This window comes from Podarcis vaucheri (assembly GCF_965113315.1).
Source record: "Podarcis vaucheri genome assembly, chromosome: 5".
Lineage (NCBI taxonomy): Eukaryota > Metazoa > Chordata > Lepidosauria > Squamata > Lacertidae > Podarcis > Podarcis vaucheri.
In genome coordinates, this window is record NC_138763.1 from 78,411,736 (window position 1) to 78,430,827 (window position 19,092).

General features: G+C 40.3%; 1 long non-coding RNA gene across 1 annotated transcript; it reads right to left on the reverse strand.

The window, feature by feature from the left end:
* Window positions 1-1,581: 1,581 nt before the first annotated feature.
* LOC309532799 lies at window positions 1,582-5,387 on the reverse strand. Its single transcript, XR_014220023.1, has 4 exons — window positions 5,337-5,387; window positions 4,802-4,913; window positions 4,038-4,144; window positions 1,582-1,640 (listed from the first exon to the last, which is right to left on the reverse strand). It is a non-coding gene; the product is annotated as an uncharacterized lncRNA (long non-coding RNA).
* Window positions 5,388-19,092: the final 13,705 nt, after the last annotated feature.

The window sequence follows — 19,092 nt, forward strand, 5'->3', positions numbered from 1 at the left end:
TTAATCATAATTATTAGGGAAGCAATCCTATAGATAAGAAACTGGGATAAAGCAAGCCAGCGTAAATTAAGCTAAAATAAAGTTACCCTATGGAATTAGCCTCATCTTGTGTCCCATGGTGTAAGAGCAATGTGATATTAATGTTATAAACTTATATTTTCTTGCAAAATACACTGGTGTTTGTTTTTTTGTTCAAAATATAATATTGAATCTATACATGGACCTTTGGGCCCTTGCTGTGAATCTTAATCCCACCCCAACATTGAAATCTCTTTTCGTTTTCATATAGCAAACCTTTTTGGAAGCCAGCTAATGTTGATCCGTCTTTTGTATGCATCCAAAATGGAAGCTCTCGGAAATGCATTTCATGGCTGCTTCTAAGCCATGAAATTGTTGTGACTCTGCATGAATGTACCATTGATGTTGGCCAGCTTGTGTGTAATTTTGATAACAGATGTTCCCTAGGATAGATGTTTACAGCTATCCAGGTGCACACAAGCCATTATAGACTTGGTGGAGCTTTGGGGATGGGGAAGAGCCTAGAAATAATATAACATTGATACCTGGATGTTGAAAGTATCTGCTTTGCCAGGTTCTCACGACTGCACTTGATCGCACAAGCACCAAACAGTATTTTTGTAAGTATTATGTAAGCAACATGATAGCATACTATAGAATTTGGCTCAGATGGGTGCCTGTAGAGAATTTAGCTTCTACTTCACTTTCAAAGAGCATGCAAGAGAAAACCATGTAGGCGATGTGTCTATGGTTGTAGCCCTAGTCCTGCAGTCAGGCCAGGACAATGTTGCTTCTTGGGCTCAAATTGATCTCCTTGGGCAGCTTTTGCTGAGAGAAAAGATCTAGATAATGAGTTAAAGAAAATGTTTACAAACACTTTTGTTAAAAAACCAGAAGCTTTTTTATTGGGTATAGTGGGTAGAGAGATACCGAGAAAATATAAAAAATTGTTCTTATATCCAACAACTGTGCCAAGAATTTTGTTAGCCCAAAGGTGGAAACAACAGGAGTTACCAACACAAGAAGAGTGGCAGATGAAAAATGATGGACTTTGCGGAACTGGTGAAGCTGATAGGAAGAATTCGGAGCCAGTGAGACCAAGCATTCCCAAAGGACTGGAACAAATTTATATTATATTTGAAAGACAACTGTAAGCAATTAACATCATTAGCAGGGTTCTCTGAAGATCTGTAAGAGACAATTGCTACCTATTCAGGTTGAGAAATATAATATTTTAGGTAATGATATAACAAGGATAGGAAACGAAGCAAAATGTAAAGATGTAAAGTTTAATTTTGTAAACCATCAGACGGGAGGGAGGGAAGCTGTTAGACTCAGTCGAGCCAAAGAGATAAAATAAGAGGGTATGATGTTACGTAATGTGATTATATGTAATGGAAAGTTCTTTTGCTATACATTACAACAATGACCCTTGTTTTGTTTCTTAATAAAAAATAAAAAATAATGAATGCGTACAAAGCACGACAATAATAAGAATGGGCATTACCTCATCCTTTCTAGGTCACTTCCTGTAGAAACAGTCCAAGAGACACTGGTACAAGTGGCAGAGTGTCTCTGTATCTCTAGACTCTTGGCTCTGGCTGGTAGCTCCAGTCCATTTGCTGTGGGAGATAATAAAACTGGGAGTTGATTTTGCAGCAGTAGTCCATTCAAAACAGCTAGTCAAATTATGAAAACTTGCATCATACACAGAATATGGAATGATGCTTCTTGAATACTAGGGGTAGGGGAGAATTTTGTTTGGTCCACATTTTTAACCAATCCTACCTATCTAATCTGCAGCTCCTGGATTAATACATAGGTCAAAATGCAGTTATTCCTTTGGACTGCACACTCCTTCAAATATTGTGGTGCAGCTTATTCTTCTTCTTTTCTTTAAAAAAGCTTACAAAAATGTGCATTTCATGGGGGAACTGCATGCAGAAATGTATGTTTTAGGAGAAAATGAATGCGACTTAAATGTGGATTAACTGCGTGGTTTTTCTTTTTAAAGAATCTGCAGAAAAGGGGGGGGATATTGAATGGGCTTTTGACTGCATGCTGATTTCTCCAGTCCTATTCAATACAGGGCCCTTGGAGCCATAGGAAACCCTGCTTGTAGACCATCATTCCAGAGTTATGGCAATGGGAAGTTTGGTCTCTCTTACACTAAGCTTCCCATGAAAGAAAGGGGTCATTCCAAGAGCTAGAAACAATAAAGTGTCTCTCTCTCCCCACCACCAACTTTTTTCCCCTTGCCACCCTCTGAGGAATTTGCAGAGATGCACTCTGTGAGCTTTCTACCATGCAAAGATTGCTCCTGTGCTGGAGGAATTCCCAGATAACTAGTTAAAGCTGACGTTATGGCCTCTGGGCTCTACAAGACTGGAACGATTGGGGCTTTATTTACAACTGAGAATTGGGCCAATAGTAACCTGGAGCTGTTTTCAGACAGACAGCTCTCTGCGTTTATGCTTGCATACAGCTGTTTTCTGTAGCTCTGGGAGGTATAAACTATGCCCTGCTTGCGCTGTCAACTATTCTTGTTTTAAAACCATGTTTCCTAACAACCGTGAAGGCTACAAATAGCAAAAGAGAGTCCAGAGAAAAAGATGTATAGTGGGAAACTTATAAGCACATCCTATGTTCTATTCATAGGAAATTCATGTAAAAGCATATGTTTTCCCCTTCAGGCACAATGCGATTACGGTCTACAGCAGGCCTGTTCGATCGGTGTTCTTCAAAGATGAATACAGCACCACTATGCCCATTTTTGGACCTGCCAGGTGCTTAATAATCTCCCTTAGGCAGCCCTTGGTAGGGAGGGAAAACAGCAGAGGCCATGATGCAGTGCTAAGGGACTGCGCAAGGGATATAGATATACAGGATGAATTGTAGCTCAGTGGTAGAATATATCCATTATATGTAGAAAGTCTGAGGTTACTCTCCTGACAGCTCTTCCAGGTAGGGATATGAAAGGCTTCTGTCTGAAATCCTGAAGTATGCACACCATGAACTGCAGCCTTAAGCCACCATGCTTACCAGCACAAACCACAGAAGTAGACTGAGAGTTTGTTTATGAGCATGATGCTTACCCAAACTCCAACTTCTTGAGCTGTCCTAAGCTCAGCCTTCTGCTGCCACCCAGGCACTAACATTTTTGAAATTCAAAGTTCACAGGCCTAGTCAAAAATAAGCAATTGAGCATTAGCTACTGGACCATCTTCATGGCAACACTGATACATTGTACATTACAATGGTATGCCTGTGAGGAGGTCACTAGAGCAAGGGTGGTGGTACAAAGCAGCCCCAATAGGAAAGGGTGCAATTCAATGCAGGAAGTTGACAACTTCCTGCCATCTCTCGTTCTCTAGTTAAACTCAGGGTGTACTCTAACCACATGGGAAGCCACTGTCGTTGGTTGACGTCTGGTCAGCACCTCGATGGGTGATTGCTTGGTTGTCCCATTGTTTGCATTCTGGGTTCCATAATGAAAGACAGGCAATATATAATTATTATTATTTTAAAGAAAATGTAAAAAAAATCAAATCACTATAATAATAATACACAGCTACTAAGATGCGGGGCTTAAATAACAGTCAGTGCTGCAAGAGAAGAAAATAACCGATTGTCTTGAGTGCAATTTGTCAAATATGTTTTTTCTCAGTTTCTTATTTTTGAGTTCTTTTCTGCAGCCTTCACTTCATTTCTGCATCAGTTGGCATTTTTTTTGTCCTCATGAAAATTCATCTGCATTTTAGTTATTTCCCCTAATACACACATTTTCCCAAGCAGTTTCCCCCTCATATAATGCATTTTATTTTGCTTTTACTAATATATGCTTTTTATGCACACTTTGCTCATCATACACATATTTTTGTACACATTATTTGGTTGATGAACTGCATCATAATATTTGGAGAAGTGCAAATGTTAAAGCAGTGTTTCAGTTTCTAAGTGCAAATCAGACAGGTTCTCATTCAAATTCCAATTGAGCTGAATTTCTTCCCCAACCCTACCTGTGGGATAGCAGTATACCAGCGAGGTCTGGGGCAGGGTGGGGAGCTGTTCAACTGATGATGCTGAAATTTAAATCTTCGCTTCGCTTCCCAAGCATGACGGATTTCTGAAAGAGTTTAAGCTAGCTGCACATCAGAACTACAAATTCTTGCCTTGCCTCCCCTTTGGAATATGCCCACCAGGGAGCAAACATTACATTTTAGTGTTTCATCTTATTTTTGAAACCAGTCTGAATCTCTTGAGGTATTTGCTGATCCTATCAAGAATGCAAAGGTAAATGGACAGTGACTGATTCAATTAACCGATAACATCTCTTACCAACTTGCCAAACAATCTACTTGGGGTAAGTAGCAAGACAAGTAAACAGAGAGATATACGTATGTAATTACTTCTTGGAATTTTCCTCCTTGATTTATGTATCAGTCCAAGGTGAATACTTATAGATAGTGGCATAAGGAGGGTGGGTTTTAAAAACAACAACACAAAAACAACAACAACACCTTACATAAAAATGTCATTTTCTTCTTTTTATGACATTAGGACGCTCTGGAATAATTTACTGCATTTATCAAGATGTATAGAGAGTCCCACAAATATATCTTTCCCTATGAACTATATGTGTCTAATCGTTTTCTCTTGCTTTAAAGAGCCATAAGTAACTTGGTGGCATCAGCCTAGCCATCCCATCAATTCCTGCCCTCATCTCACTCCTAATTGTATGCTTCGCAACCAACAACCCCTGCACAAAAGAAATGGACAAAACCTGCAAGGTTTGGATGCAAAGGGCCGAGAAATCATGTGCTCTCCTCCAACAGCTGCAAGCATCTCTTGGGCTCAAAAGATCTCCACTCCGCAACTACAATTGTTAGGGCTTCCTGGTAAGAGGGGAAAAACAATTCAACATGATTAAGGCAATAGTATAAAGACGCCTGTGGCCAAGCACATTTCATTTAACACAATAGCAACAGTGTGCTTGTGAAGTTAAACCATTTTCATAGCAATAAATATTGTAGCTTAAGCACTTGGAATATGCAGCAACTGAAGCATAAGCATGCCTCAAGGGGAAAACCTTTTCTTATACCTAGGATTACTTTGTGAGCACACATCACACAGTGGATCAGGCTGTATGCTCTCTACATTTACTCGACAAGTGACCATCTTGAAGTAGAGAGTGGTCCTAACTCTGTCCTGAGCTGGGTCTACACTGACCTGTTTAACGTTATTAGAACGATATTAGATGTATCATTTTAAAACATCACAGGGCATACTTGTGAATTAAATTGTTGGGTTTTTTTTACCTTGGTTTCTTTCTGTTTCCTGCTGCCGGTTTCTGGTTGCTCTGCAGTGCCTGTCACATTTTAATAATGAACGTTAAAAGCAGAACATAATGTGTCCATCTACATTATGAAAACCCATCCTTAACCCTTCCTTAATGTTATAAACCGTGAGTGTAGATCAGCCTCTGGGGTTGTTCAGGCTGGCATAGTAGCATCAAAAGCCTTGCAAGCTCCTACCAGTCTCTTTCTCTGTTACTCTCTCTCTCTGTCTCTCTCACACATATTTTGCAGTGCCAGTTTCAGGTTGCTGCAACAGAAGGGCCAAATTGAGATCTTCTCCAACAAATGGGCTGGCTTAGGGTGCAGCAGAACCATGGCTGGCCCTATTCTGCTCCTAATTTTTAGACAGCACAGTGACAACTTCAGCAGGTTCAATGGGACTATCCAAGGTGATGAAGCCATCCCCAAACCCCAGCTGGCTGGGCCCATTAGAGGAACACCTCCATTGCATCCTAAACACACCCACCCAGCAGTTGTGGATTGGGGGTTAGGATACCTCCTTTAGCTTCTGCTGCAGCTATGTTAGCAAAATGACCATAATAGTTCTTGAATATGATGTTTCACCTCACTATGGGCCTTGTATTTATGACAGAGCAGCTGCAGCTCAAGCACATTCAGCAATAATTACCATCTACTTATGAGGTTGTGGGTTGTGATCAAACAACAGCAATACTGTAGCTTTTTCTTCTTTTTCTTTTTTGCTTCTGAGCAACCAAGATATGATCTCTTAGCCACAGCCTGGGTTTTGGTAACATGGTTTAAAAATAAAGAGATGGTTTGGAGGTTTTGTTGGGTTTTGATTAAAGATATTCCATAAAGAAGAAGAAGAAGAAGAAGAAGAAGAGTTTGGATTTGATATCCCGCCTTTCACTCCCCTTCAGGAGTCTCAAAGCGGCTAACATTCTCCTTTCCCTTCCTCCCCCACAACAAACACTCTGTGAGGTGAGTGGGGCTGAGAGACTTCACAGAAGTGTGACTGGCCCAAGGTCACCCAGCAGCTGCATGTGGAGGAGCGGAGACACGAACCCGGTTTCCCAGATTACGTGACTACCGCTCTTAACCACTACACCACACTGGCTCTCATAATTACATAATTACTCCACAATTGCTACTTAATAAACATGAGCATTTTTGCATTGTTGCATGTGCAATAGTAATTATTTCCTAGATTGCATGACACACGTTTTCAGACATCTTTTTAAGTTGCCTTAGTGTTCAGGATTGTGTCATGCCATGCATGTGCACTAAAACCTTGTTTGCTTCTCTTTGCTTGGCAGGGGGTTGGACTCGATGGCCCTTGTGGTCTCTTCCAACTCTATGATTCTATGATTCTATGAAATCTTACAGATTATTTGCCTTAGCAGAAACTTTTAGACTGCAGCCAAACTTTCACTTTAGGTATGATTTTTGCAGCAACTGTAATTTCAGCTCCGAAGGAAGTGGCTTGGCACAGGGGATTGGTTAAGGGCCAAGTTAAGTGTTCTGAGAACTAACAGTCTGAAACCATTCACAGGGTCAGGCACTCTGGGTAAATGTCCCAATTCACTGTAGGCAAGCAGGTACCGCAAAGCAGCACTGATAATTCAGGCTTGTATTAATTCCCAGTAAACACACACACTTTGAGAAACGAAGTTTGGTATCGTGCCAGTTTATCTTTAATGCATTTTATTTCCCGCATTTAAAGCTAAGTATTTAGGAGTCTGAAGGGATTGAAATGTTATTCAATTAAGTTTTAGGGATCAAAGTGTTATTCAATTAATTGGTGTGATTAAACGATTAGTTGATAGATTGCATATTAAAGACTGAATGATTAATTGGAGTCAGCCATCTGGACTTTCATACTGCTCTTACTAGAAACCTTTCCTGAATATCAGTTTGTACTGCAACCAATGCACAGTTGCAACATACACTCAAATTACCTCTTTACTCGGGACAGTTGCTATTTTTCTGGAACTTGTTCCTGCTAAATCACTGTCCTCACCTTCTCTTTCTGGACAGATTTTGGGAATGCTTTTTAGATATTTTATTGTTAAACCTCTTGAACCACAATCATGTGCATGTCTACTTAGAAGTAATCCCATTGAGTTCAGTGAGCTTTACTCCTAGGTAAGTGTTGTATAGAAAGAGTAGGGAACCCCTTTCAGCCTCAGTACTGAATTTCTTTGTAGGCAACCTTCCAGGAGCCACATACCAGAGGTGTATGGAGCATAGCTGTCAACATTTCCCCTTTTTAAAGGGAAATTCCCTTATTCCGAATAGGATTCCTCACAAGAAAAGGGAAAAGTTGACAGCTATGGTATGGAGCAAGAGGCAAAAAGTATGTGGAGCAATGTTATGCAGATATTAATATGGTGCAGCATGAAGCAATTGGATGCATAAAAGTTGACCCATTTTGCAATAAAACTTGCCCAGACCCGTAAATATTATTCAAAACTTTACTAACCAGAACTTCTCCAAAAAAGGACTTCCGGGTTGGCGCGATCTGGAAATGGCGGATTCCCTCCGAGCTCCGGAGGGAATCGGCTCAACTGAGGACGGGTCTTTGCCGCGCCGGCGACGCGGGGACCCTTAAAAACCGCAGGCGCGGAAGCCTGCGGACTGAAGACTCGGCGGGTGCCTTAAGCGCCCCCTGATTCACAAAGAGCCTTTTTAAAGGCTGCAGAGAGGATATGGGGGGTGGCGTGGCACTGAGAGTCGATCGCTACCTCGGTTGAGCAAAGCCGCGAGCCATGACCGGAGAGCGCTGACTTCCTTCCTTGAAATTTGGACTGAAAAGAACAACCCGTGAGTAAGACGGAATTTGGTTTTAAGAACATTATCCCGTGAATTGGAGACGACCGGGGGTGTGCTAAAAGGAAGTCCGCACCCCCTCCTTTGCAGACGATCCAAAGCAACGATATAAGAACTAAGCTGGAGAGCCTACCCTTTGAGGGGTGAGTTAAAAAGACATTAACTTCCAAGATTTGGTAAAAAGAAATTTTGAGCTGGAGAGTGGAGTTTTGGAAGCTTTCTTTCTGCTGTAAACAACCCCCCCTCCCGGGCTCGGGAGCGTCCTGTTTTGGAGCTTGTGCAGGAGGTGCAGTGTTTGACAGCTGTCAAAGCTGCCAAACGGACAGTTTAGAGTGGAAGAATTCTTATTTAAGATCCCTCTGGACCAAAAAGTTACAATTGAACTAAAATTGTTGGAAACAAAGTAATAACAACAAGTTAGAGGATTGTTGGGGGAAAAAAGAATACCAAGTAACCAGATTCCCTCTAGGGGGAATTCTGTGAAATTACAATGGCTGTGGATGGAAAGTTACTAGTGGAAATCGAAAGGACGTTTTATTTGGTGGGAATCTTACAAGAACAGAGTCTGGCTATGAATAAACAACTTATGACCTTGACTTCTGGAACAAGCAGCTCTGTTGAATGTAATGAGGACCTGAATGAGAAAGTATCCACAGCTGCATCGGAAATGACATCTAAAGAAGTGGAAGAGTCTAAACAAGAAAAAGAGAAAGTAAAGTTGGAAAGTACCGACCAGAAATTAATATCTGTGGGAAACAGGCAAGGAAACTTTTGGAGTAAATTTACCACCAATCTGCGAAAGATACAAAAGATGAAAGTGGAGGTCCTGGGAATTTATGGAATACAGGAACTGAAAATAAAGAAATATAATTGGGGCCTTCACTGTGACTCTGACTTTGATTTTGAAGATGCAGGGTTTGTGGAAGTTTTCCAGCAGCTGTTTCCAAATACCCTTATGGGAAGAGACTATGGGTTGATGGTGATAGAACTCTTTCGAGATTCGACGACCGACAAAGAGGATTATCAACAAGACCGGCGGAGAGGGACTGAAAGAGACTTGAAAGCCTCGGACGTGAGGAACCCAGGCTAAGAACTGTTATTTTGGACATGCACTTGGAAGGGACGAAAACCGGGGATGGGAGGGAGGGAAGAATGGTTTTTTAAAAGCACTCAAGACAATGGGGTTTAGTTAAATATGATCTTTATCTAAGATAAAATGGGAAATCGATGGAAGGGAACTTGGGTCCAACTTAGAAAAAATCTATCTTTTTTTTTTATAAAAGGCGTAATATTAAGATGGTCAAGATGAGAAATACCAACTTGCTGACATAATTTTGGGAATTGGGATGCAAGAGAGGGGGTGGGGGGAAGTCAGGGAACAGGGTTAGGAAAATAAGATATTCTGAAATTATATATGTTTTTGTCTTTTGTCTTTTTGTGTGTTTATGTGTTTATAAAAAAGGTGAAAAACCAATAAAAATCTTTAAAAAAAAGAACTTCTCCAAAAAAGGTACAAAACAATGATACATCCAGATAATTCTATAAAACATATGTTTATCCATGCATAGGTTCTTCTTAAATATATATAGCATAATTACCATTAGAGTAAAAATCAAATCTCTGTCTCTCCCGTAGCTTGCATCCAGCCTAAGGTTATGCAGTTCCTAGCGAGGAATCTTATCCATCCTTCTCTCACTGTACTAGGAGATAAAAGAAAAAGGGCAACTCCCTTTAAAATGGCAAAATTGCAATTGAATACCTTAATCACATGATCTAAGGTTAAACACTCAGGTGAAAACTAGCAGAGAACAGTTAATTATCAACTCAGCTAGAAGCTTAGAGTTCTTTCTAGCTGAGTATGCTCCAATGGAATTTTCCAAGGTTAAATTTTTAGCAACGTACGTACAGGAATTCTGTGTTTCACTGTGCAATTAAACAATTATACTTAACAAACTGATGTGACTTTTATCTTTGTACAACAGGCTACATTCCAGAAATATAAAAATCAGAGGCCTACCTTTTGTATACATGGCTCTCCATCCAGGTGAGCAGTTCAAGGATACATTCCATCTAGACAAAAGCACTTGAGGAAGGTGCAGAGCAGACTAACGAGGGGTGTTTCCTCAGAAGAGAGTATGGGGTCTGAGGTTCCTTTCCCCCTGGTATGTAGGATTGCAGCCTTAGTGCAAGTGTACAGTGGTACCTCAGGTTACATACGCTTCAGGTTACAGACTCCGCTAACCCAGAAATAGTACCTTGGGTTAAGAACTTTGCTTCAGGATGAGAACAGAAATCGTGTGGTGGCGGTGCGACAGCAGTGGGAGGCCCCATTAGCTAAAGTGGTGTCTCAGGTTAAGAACAGTTTCAGGTTAAGAATGGACCTCCGGAACGAATTAAGTATGTAACCAGAGGTACCATTGTATGTGAAAATAATTTTGATCCCAAAAGTCTCCTTAAATATTTTTCCCTATACAAACAATCAAACTTGATGCAAATATTTGTGAAATATTCACCGAAATTTTACTATATTACTATATCTGATCTCTATTTGTTTCTAGTACAGTGGTACGTCGAGTTACATATGCTTCAGGTTACACGCTCCGCTAACCCAGTGCTTCAGGTTAAGAACTTTGCTTCAGGATACCCGAGGTACCACTGTATTAGATAACTGACAGTATTTGGGAGTTGGCATGTAATATTATTGATCTCTGATAGAAGATATATACAAGCATTTAGTAGTTGGTAATTGTGGATAGTTATCCAGAAGGCTTTTCTTCTGTTCTTATGACAGTTAAGAGCCTTCATGTCTTCTTCTTTGCTCTAGGTCAGGCATAGACAAACTTGGCCTTCCAGATGTTTTGGGACTACAGCTCCCATCTTCCCTGACCGCTGGTCCTGTTAGCTAGGGATGATGGGAGTTGGAAGGCAGAGTTTGCCTATGCCTGCTCTAAGTCTTTCAGCTTAATCCCACACCTGTCTACTCAGAAGTAAGTCCTTCTTTGTTCATTGGGGCTTACTTTTAATGCAGGAGATGTAGACTGACAGACTAAGGTACATAAAATTTGATGCAAAAATTTCACATTCCAGGTATGACGTTTTGAATGAAAATTTGAATGACTTGAAGTATTGGTGAAATGCTGAGTAAATCGTCAAGTTGAAGGGCTCATTATGAATCTGGGAAGAACACAAATATAAGAAAGATAAGATGGTGCCATATACAAAGCTTCAGGGGTGGGGGCCTGGGGCAAGAAAATGAAGACTGAGCTCTACACAGAAGACGCCTATACTCTTGCTTTTTACTGACTGACTGCAACTGGCAAAATGGAGAATGAGCGTGCCAGAAGATAAAGTTGGAGAGCTATGCACCAATGGCAACCCCCAATGGGCTGCCATACATGGGTTCATCCACTATTTTTGATGGTAGGTTTCATGCTGGGCAGGCCTGGTTTAAACTCTCCTGTCACAGGGACATCAAAAGGTGCATTAGGCTGAGCCAGACCACTGCTGTAGCAGAGGGACTTCTCGGTAGTGGCACCCACACTGTGGAACGTCCTCCCATCAGATGTCAAGGAAATAAACAACTATCTGACTTTTAGAAGACATCTGAAGGCAGCCTTGTTTCAGTAAGTTTTTAAATGTTTGATCTTTTATCATGTTTTTAATGTTCTGTTGGGAGCCACGCAAAGTGGCTGGGGAAACCCAGCCAGATGGGTGGGTAATAATAATAATAATAATAATAATAATAATAATAATAATAATAATAATAATAATCTTAGTATCGTCCACACTGGCTGGCAGTGGCTCTTCCCAGCCCTCCCTGGAGGTGTCTGGGATCCCATTCTGGATCACAGGATTTATTTATGATTAAAAATGACAAAGCAGTCTCCAAACAAACAAACCTGATGCAAATAATCCAAAAAATGTTTTAAATATAAAGGGTTTAAAAGAGAGTGCTGTCCTTAAACTGTGAACACTTAAAGGCCTGAGAACCTTGGTACATTTGAGTGTGTGTTGAGTCATTTCACTTGGATATAAGTAATTTGAGCACATCATTACTGAAGCAGCTGGGGGCTCGGTTGTCATGGTGACAAACACACAAAATTGTGTATAGTTTCACTGGATCCTGCAAAGCTTGTCAATTAGATGAGTGTTCTTGAAGATTTGAATGAAAACAGACACTTGTCACTTTCTGGCAGCGGTCTGAAATTATGCATTTGAAATATTTTTTTTTTTGTGGATGCAAGGGTGCTTCAGCCGTTTATTTTAAGTTACTTTCCCTGAATGAATCTGACACAGTGGATTCCCCACCCACCCACCCCATGCCTTCCCTTAGAAAGGAAGAAATCACTCTTGTCGAGAGAAGCATAATTACTACAACCATGAATGATATTAACATTTAGAGGTGTACATAAAAAAGGGTAAAGGACCATAGTCAGCACGAAATATTAGAATGTAGGTGTTGCTCTGGGTGAGTGTTCCGGATTCTCAATCATGCACCAAGTTAAGGATACTTTTTATTACTTTTAAAAACTGAACATCAGCATAACTAATAGTTTATCTTTTTCCCACTGTCTTACTGCTGAAGCTGTTCCTTGAACATATTGCATATTCAGGGGGGCTCTGCGATGATGGCATGTGTTTAGGATTCTGCCAATGAGCAGTCTAGGACTGTAGGTCCAGGCCTCAGAGCCCTCTTTGGACACTGAAGCAAAGATCATCCTCTGCTATTGGCAGGCAGCCTCTGGACTGGTCAATAAAGTAAAGAGAGATTGGCCTTTCTCCCTTGCTTGTTCAGTAAAGCAACACCTCCTGTCTGCCAGTTTCCAGCAACTGACCTCAAGGGCCCTGCTTTGAATATTACATGTTCTACTAAGGACGGCAGACTACCTAAAACCTTTTTTGAACTGACTGACAATATGGATTTGATTGACACTTGGAGGACAAGGAACCCCCTAGGTAAGGAGGGAACATTCTTCTCTGAGGCCCATCTGTCATGGACAAGAATCGACCAGATTTGGGTAACTAGAGGGCTGGCACCTAAGATGGTAAGAGTGGAAATCTGCCCAAAGACTTGCTCCGACCATAATGCTCTGAAAATGGAATTAAGACTTACTCCAGCTGGTTCCTTCAGATGGAGAATGAATGACAACCTGTTAAGAGATCAAGAGATTGTAAAGAAGGGCCAAAAAGCTTTAAAGGACTATTTTGAGATTAACTTGAACACCTCGGTGGAAAAGAGAACAATCTGGGACGCAAGTAAAGCAGTAATGAGAGGGTTTCTGATACAACAGAACACAATAAAGAAAAAACTCTGGAATGGAAAAAAGGATAAGATATTAGAGAAGATAAAAGATGGAGAGAAGAAACTGAGATTAAATCCAAAATCAAAAGAGACTTTGAGAGAAATTAAATTCCACCAATCACAATATATGAAATTGATAAATCAAGAAGTGGAATGGAAAATAAAACAAATGAAACAAAGATCTTTTGAATCAGCAAATAAATGTGGAAAACTGCTAGCATGGCAGTTGAAGAAAAGACAAAAATTGAACTATGTTACCAATCTAGAGGTTGAAGGGAAAAACATTCAGAAACCAGGTGAAATTAGAAAGTGTTTCCAGAAATATTTTAAAAAACTGTATACGCAAGGGCCCGAGGAAGTGTTTGAGATGGACCAATTTTTGAAACTTAATGGCCTACCAGAACTTTCTCAGGAAAAGAGATCAATCTTGAATCACAGAATAACACAACAGGAAATTGAGGCTGCCATTCAGAATATGCAGTTGGGCAAATCTCCAGGCCCGGATGGACTTACCTCCAAATATTATAAGACATTAAAAGACTATTTGATACAACCATTAATGGAGGTTTGTAACCAGATTATGGATGGAGGGAGAGCACCAGAAACGTGGAAAGAAGCTTTCATTACATTGATACCCAAAGTGGAAACTGAAAAGACTCAACTAAAGAACTACCGTCCCATCTCACTCCTTAATGTGGATTACAAAATATTTGCAGACATTTTGGCAAATAGATTTAAAAAGGTATTGAATGAAGTAATTCATAAGGACCAGGCAGGCTTTCTCCCGGGCAGACATTTGTCTGACAATACCAGGAACATCACTGATATTTTGGAATTCTTGCAAACTAATATTAACACTAAAGCAGTGTTAATCTTTATAGATGCGGAGAAGGCTTTTGACAATATTTCCTGGAAGTTTATGAAGAAGAACTTGGAAGGGATGGGAGTGGGACGGGGGTTTGTAAATGGTTTAGAGGCAATCTATTCAGAACAGAAAGCTAAGTTGATAGTGAACAATGTGGTGACAGAAGAGTTTCAAATTGAAAAAGGGACACGCCAAGGGTGCCCTCTCTCCCCCTTACTATTTATCTCGGTCCTGGAGGTACTCTTGAATATGATTAGGAAGGACCGGCAGGTACAAGGAGTACAGGTCGGAGTGAAACAATATAAACTGAAAGCCTTTGCAGATGACTTGGTTTTGACATTACAGGAGCCAGAATCTAGTACAAAAAGAGTTCTTGAACTGATTCAGGAGTTTGGTCGGGTAGCGGGATTTAAGTTGAATAAACAAAAAACTAAGGTATTGGGTAAAAATTTGACATCTTTAGAAACAGATGGGTTTCAGAGGGAAACAGAGTTAAATGTGGTGAAAAAAGTGAAATACCTGGGGGTAAACTTGTCTTCAAAAAAATTGAATTTATTTAAAGATAATTATGAAAAATGTTGGACAGAAGTGAAAAAAGATTTAGAAATTTGGTCAAGATTGAAACTTTCCTTGTTGGGCCGAATAGCAGCTATAAAAATGAATGTTTTGCCAAAGATGTTATTTTTGTTTCAAACCTTACAGATCGTGGACAGAGTGGAATGTTTTGGAAAGTGGCAGAAGGATATCTCAAAGTTTGTTTGGCAGGGCAAAAAGCCCCGAATAAAGTTTAAAATACTAACTGATGCAAAAGAAAGAGGGGGGTTTGCCCTGCCAGACTTAAGGTTATATTATGAAGCTGCCGCCTTCTGCTGGATGAAAGATTGGTTCTTGCTTAAGAACACTGATGTCCTAGATCTGGAAGGGTTTAACAACTCTTTAGGATGGCATGCGTATTTGTGGTACGACAAGGTAAAAACACACAAATGTTTAAAAACCATATTGTCAGAAAAGCAATCTTTATAGTCTGGACAAAATATAAGGACTTGCTAGAAAATAAGACCCCAAGGTGGCTATCACCAGTAGAGGCCAAGGCGCGGAAAAGACCCAATATGGAGGTCGGTTGGCCGACATATGGGGAAATAATAGAAAAAATTGGAGATAATTGGAGGTTACAGAGCTATGAAAAATTAAAGGACAAGGTGCAAGACTGGTTTCATTATGCCCAGATTCAAGGGGTATTTAAGATGGATAAAAAAAAAACAGGCTTCCAGGTGGAAAAATCGAAATTAGAGACAGAATTGTTAGAATCAAAGACTAAGTTATTATCAAGAATGTATAACTTGCTGCTTAAATGGAATACCCAGGATGAGACAGTTAAATCGGCCATGATAAAGTGGGCCCAAGACATTGGGTACAACATCATGTTTGAAGACTGGGAAAGGTTATGGACCACCGGTATGAAATTTACGGCATGTAATGCCCTGAAAGAAAACATTATGAAAATGATATACAGGTGGTACATGACCCCAGTCAAACTAGCAAAGATATACCATTTGACTGACAATAGATGTTGGAAGTGTAAAGAGGCCGAAGGGACATTCTTTCACCTGTGGTGGACGTGCCCTAAAGTGAAGGCCTTCTGGGAAATGATATATAATGAGTTAAAAAAGGTGTTTAAGTACACCTTCCCTAAGAAACCAGAGGCCTTCCTATTGGGCATTGTCGGCCAAAAGGTGTTAAAGAAGGATAGAACGTTTTTTATGTATGCAACTACTGCAGCAAGGATTCTCATTGCCAAATACTGGAAGACTCAAGATTTGCCCACACTGGAAGAGTGGCAAACGCAGCTGATGGACTACATGGAATTAGCCGAGATGACTGCCAGGATCCGTGACTTGGGGGAAGAAGCGATGGAGGAGGATTGGAAAAAATTTAAGGACTATCTGCAAAAGTTTTATAAATTATATGAACTATAAAAATTCGCACGATTTGGAAAGATTAGCACCAGCAGAGAGAGTGGAGGACATATGAATTTAAACAAAAATTAATGATTGAACCAATGTTTAAATGTTGAAAATGACATTATATTTGCTTTTTTAGACTAAATTGAAAATAAGTAATTTAAACTAAAACGTAAGCTTTCGAAAGTATAATGAAACGCATGAAACAAGATTATAATTTGTTGATATCTTTATTGTAAAGAATGCACTGTGAAGGGGATGTGGGGAAGTCCGATAGGAAATTGAAATAAGTTTTGAAAAGATCTATATTTTCTTTTTTCTTTCTTTTCTTCTGCTGTTGAACTGAACGCATGTCTTTATCTGGAAAAACGCAATAATTTTTATTTTTTTTTAAAAAAATGAATATTACATGTTCTACAACTTGGTTGGGAGGCAGATGCCTAAAATCCAAGTCTCCGTGGTGGGTCCGTAGGAATCCTGTGAACATCTATTTTCTGCTATTGATGACTGCTAATAGCTGAAATGCTGTCATTTAAAGAGCTAGCACATGATGCCAGAATAAAAGTCCAGGTTTCTCAGTTAGATTGTCAAGCAAACAAACAAGCAAGCGCCAACCTCTTACAGAACTCTCAGCCATTAACTTATCTCATACATACCACCAGCTACTGGTGGTGATGCTCACCAGCACACAATGGAAGCTGCCATTTATTTCCCGTTCATTTTTAAAAGATCCAGTGTAATTTACAGGAATGAAAAGTAGGTGGAATCTTCTTTCTTGTAGTTTGGATCCATTGCTCCGTGTCCGCTTCTCTGGAGCAGCAGAAAACAACCTTTCTCCCTCCTCTATATGGCATCCTTTTATATATTTGAACATGGCTATCATATCACCCCTTAACCTCCTCTTCTCCAGGCTAAACATGCCCAGCTCCCTTAGCCGTTCCTCATAAGGCATCATTTCCAGGCCTTTGACCATTTTGGTTGCCCTCCTCTGGACACGTTCCATGTTGTTTCTTTTCTCTGCGCTCCTCCCAGCAGTCATTCCTCCTCTGGCCATTGCTATATATGAATGGCCTGACTGTCTCCAGCCACTGCAGTCATCTGTAAAGGATTCCCACGTGGCAGGGTTGATGTTGCCAGCCTTCATGTCATGTCTGCAGAGTTTGTTCTGTCAACAGGCCTAGTGCCTGAAGCCAGCTCCCTGTAGAATATGTCTCTGGGGATCCTGCCATCTTCCATTCTGTGGACATGACCAAGCCCATGTAGATGTGTAAAGCCAAGCTTCAGAAAGAGCTACAGAAGGAAACCACAAGTTTAAGCCAAATTCTCTGCCCAAGGCAGGAGATTCAAATCATTAAGATGACCCAGAAGAGAAAGCAAGGGATGCCAAAATTCAGCATGCCAAAGGCATGTGCAAGAAAACAAAATCATTTTATGGGTGATAGTAGGTAAGACACACACAGGAGACCAAGCTGCAATTGCACACAGATATTATAATTAGCACAGGCATTAGAAACATACTTGGAAAAGTGCTGTGCAGACAGCTTGGCCATGGGAATACAATTTAAGATGCTGAGGGCATAGCACGTATCCCAGTTTACACTTGTGACACATGAGCCAAATGGCTTGGTGAAGTGTACAGACAGAATAAGCAATCTCCTCACACATCTCAATATTTCTGAGACCCCTGGAAGCAACAGCCTAGTGCCGTGAGAAGGGTTGTTGTGGCAAATGTACAAATTTTCATTTTTAAAAATGTAGTTTTGCCTAATATGCAGGCTCTTACAAAACAATGTCCCCAAATATAATACATTTATGTATGTTATTTTTGCTAATGTATGCATTCCTATGCACATTTTACCCTGGTGTATGCATTTTTGTACATATTACTTGGCTCGGAAACTGCACTGCAACATTTGGAGAAATGCGAATTTCAAAAGATCGCTGGGTTCGGTTCATGTACTGTTTCAGAAAGTGAAGAATGGGTAGTTTCATATGCAAACTTAATCAAATCTTGTCCCCATTCCTATCCCTGTCATAAATGGAACTAACAGTACATGCCTGCAAATCCAAAATTGGTCTATACTTATCATTCATATTTTTAAAAGCACAGTCTTTAAAAGCACTAAAACAAGAGGGATTTTCACCTTCTGATTCAGGACTTGTGGCTGCAAACCTAGTGATTTATAAACAACCATGACAACACCACAAAAGCCACCATGGAAATTCAAAACAAGACAATAATGAAGTCCAAGCTAGGGAAACACATTTGTTAGTTGGTTTATTCATGCATGTGCCTCTGATATGTTATTGATTGCAAAATGTTCCTCCCTAGAGCCTCTTCCACACCTCAGCGAAGTTGCTCATGAGTCATGGATCAAAGAAACGTAAGAAAGAACCGACAAGCAATAAGGCTCATATCACCACCAACATATAAATCAGTCAGCAGGAAAACAACAGTTCAGTCTGTGTCAATAACAGCACTTTAAGGAACGTGAAAATCACACATTATCACGGTGAGCGCTGAGGAAGCAAGCAGCATCAGAGAACGCTTCAGTGTTTTTCTACTAAAGACCTTGTTAGAGAGAGCACATGGAAATGAAGGAGCCAACTGCTAGGAATACAGCTTTGCCTCCGCTCAGGTCACTTGCCACTGATTTTATTGCATATGAAAATGGTTTTAGTGTGGCGATAAAAATAAGGGTGCTGCAGAGAGTGCAGCTGGCTTCAAGACACTCGGAGCTATCCCTGATTTCCTGCACGATAAGCAGAAAATTAAAGCAAAGACAGTAGCGTGGAAAG